We start from the raw sequence: 3,250 nt of genomic DNA on the forward strand, positions 1-3,250 counted from the left end.
CCATGAGGCTGGTTTTGAACTCGAAATCCTCCTGTCTCAGGCTCCTGAACCGCTGGGATTATAGGCATGAGCCACCATGCCTGGCTCAATTGTATTTTTATATAATGGATTTAAGCAATTAGAAAATGTAAGGAAGTAAATGATACCAAATACAATAACCACAAAAAAGCATAATGTACGTAGGGAAAATCCAGCAAAAGACAAGTAAAAAGTTCATAGAGAAAAATTGTAAAATTTTGTTAAATATTCTAAAGGTGAAATGTTTATAGATAGGCATTCTCAATATGATCAAGATGTTATTCCTTCCCAGACTGACTTATATATTAATGCAACCCCCTAATAGTGCCATTAGTACATTAATAATGTACTAATGTACTAATGGCACTATTAGGTAAATGTAACAAGTCACGTTTAAAATTTGCCTGGAAAGTAAAATCTAAGAATAGTCGAGATCCTCCTGAAGAATACCAAGGTAAGAGAAATGTCCTTCTTAAATATGAATTTTTTTAAAAAAGCTCTGGTATCTAGATTATGTTATTCATGTAGCGCAATCTAAATGGGGCCTTGCAAGTAGATAGTAACCCCGGAAACAGATTCACACTGGCATACTTACTGGAGGCCTCTTCTTGTGCTGGACTTTACTATTTTAAAATGGTAAAATGGTTAGGGGATTCCAGGGAAGGGGAACAGGTGATCTGAATGGTGCAGTTGAGAGTGGTAAGGAGGCTCAGAATAGTAACTATTTATTAACAGTAATGGAAATGGTCATTTTAACAATTGTATTTTAATAAAAGATACAGAGCCATACAGTTATGCACTAGTTGCAGTTACCCATATACCCTCCATATTTGAAAGAAGTGACTTTCAAGCATTGGGAAAGGATGCATCATTCAATAACAGGTCATAGAACATTACACACATGGTAAATACATGTACATACAGATGATTGTACATATGGAAAAATGGAATTGAATCCTTAGTCCATACTATACTGAGAAATCATTTGTATATAGATCACAGTAGATTAAAAGTGAAAACTTTAAATACTTTTAGACTTCTGGAATAAAATTGTAGCAGAAAAGTCTGCAGTACAATAATGATTTGTGTACCTCTTCCATAGATTGGAGCTGTCACTGGGAAGAGGTTGCTCAGTTAGGTACTAAATTTCTCACCCCCCTTTGCTCTTACTTGGGTCCATGTGACCTGAATTCCGGCCAATGCAATGGGGACTGAAATGGTGTATATATGTACTTCTCAAACTAACCATGGTAATGTGCCATCCTTTCACCCATTCAATCACGGACTGCTAAAATAAAATAAATTTCCAGAAAAAAAATGGAATTTAAATCATACCAAACTGGGCACACACCTGTAATCCCAGCTACTTGGGGGAGGTTAAAGCAGGAGGATGACAAGTTTGAGGCCAGCCTGGGCAACTCATTGTGATCCTGTCTGAAAAATAAAATATAAAAGAGGGGAGCATGCTGGTAGGATAGCTTAGTGGTAGAGCATCTCTGGGTTCAATCCTCAGTACTCACACACACATAAGTCATACCAAATACAAACCCATTTTTATTATTATATTCAACAGACATGATATTATTTTAGCCATTTATCATAAAAAGTTTACAGTCTATGGGCTGGGCTGTAGCTCAGTGGTAAAGCCTTGCCTTGCCTGTGTGAGGCACTGGGTTCGATCCTCAGCACCACATAAACATAAATAAAGATACATGTGTTCATCTACAACTAAAAAAAATTTAAATATTATTAAAAAAATTTTACAGTCTTGGGGCTGAGGATGTGGCTCAAGTGGTAGCATGCTGGCCTAGCATGCGTGAGGCACTGGATTCGATTCTCAGCACCACGTAAAAATGAAAAAATAAAGATATTGATTGTGTCTACCTAAAAAAAAAACCTAAAAAATAAATATTAAAAAAATTTTACAGTCTCACTTTCTATACTCTCCTGAGATGGAGAGGTAATAAACAGTTTGCAGACCAACAGGGATCAGCAGACCACCCTTTGTGCACCACTTCCAGGCCTGGCCCAGAAAAATCTACAATGGATAAATGTATATTAACACATTGGAATATCAGGTGAAAAATGAATGAATTACAGCTATGAATAACAACATGAATGAATATTACAAATAATATTGTTTAGAAAACAATTCAAAGATCTGGGTGTGGTGGTGCACAACTGTAATTCCAGCGACTCAGGAGGCAGAGACAGGAGGATGGAAAGTTTGAGGGCCAGCCTCAAGAAATTTAGGGAGACTTTGTTTCAAAAGGAAAAAAAAAGCAATTCAAAGAACATGTATTATAAATTGCAATACCCTTTTCGCAAGAACTATATTACTTAGAGATACATACACAGGTGATAAAATATATACAAAAGAATGAGAAACAAAGTAAAGGGTAGATGTTAATAAGGTGGGGCAAAGTAAGGTGAATTGGTTAGAGGAATTCAAGATTGATATGAGGGTGTTGATAATCTTCTGGTTCCTAAATAGGAAAGGTGCACAGAGATTTGTTTTACTATTATGCATATTTTATACACCACATAAATTTTCTTTTTACATAAAATATTTAAGAAATCTAAAAGGAGTAATGATCAGGAACGTTAGTGAGTTGATCCTTCATCTACAGACAGTAAGTCCAGTGCTTTCCATGCTATTACGCCAGGATACTGCTAAGAATAACAGCATGACTTGCGATCAAAGAAATATTCTAAAGCACTATTACTTTATAGCTAGCTCCCGGGAAAAGCTAAGAGGTATAGTGTACATAGAGAGTCAATTCAGTCAAACAATAAGTAGATACTCTAATTCGGTTCTAGATTGTGGCATGGTGTGTGTGTTTTGGAAGGGCTGTTTACAAGAGGGTATGAGATAGAGCTCCTCGTCTCAAGTGCTTGTAGACTACCAGGTTTATGAGAGCCACAAATTAAGCACAACATTAAGTGGGCAGACTATAAAGGATCTCAACAATGAGAGGGAAAATGAGTTGAGCCCATTTCCTTGTAAACGCTCTTCTTTAAATCCTCTTTCCAGGTGTAGTGGGGTTGAGCTTGTTGACTTTTGTCACTCCAGGGTTACTTTAAAGAAGAGGGACAGACGGCCCCCTAACGTAGTTCTCAGCCAATAGGCCTTGATGCATGCGCAATAAGCACACCAACGCTACTATAGGCCCGGATGAAGGCGGAGCTGAAGGTGCCGGATAGTGCGACACGGAGAGCGCGTGCGTCACGT

This window comes from Marmota marmota, unplaced genomic scaffold (assembly GCF_001458135.2).
Source record: "Marmota marmota marmota unplaced genomic scaffold, marMar, whole genome shotgun sequence".
Lineage (NCBI taxonomy): Eukaryota > Metazoa > Chordata > Mammalia > Rodentia > Sciuridae > Marmota > Marmota marmota.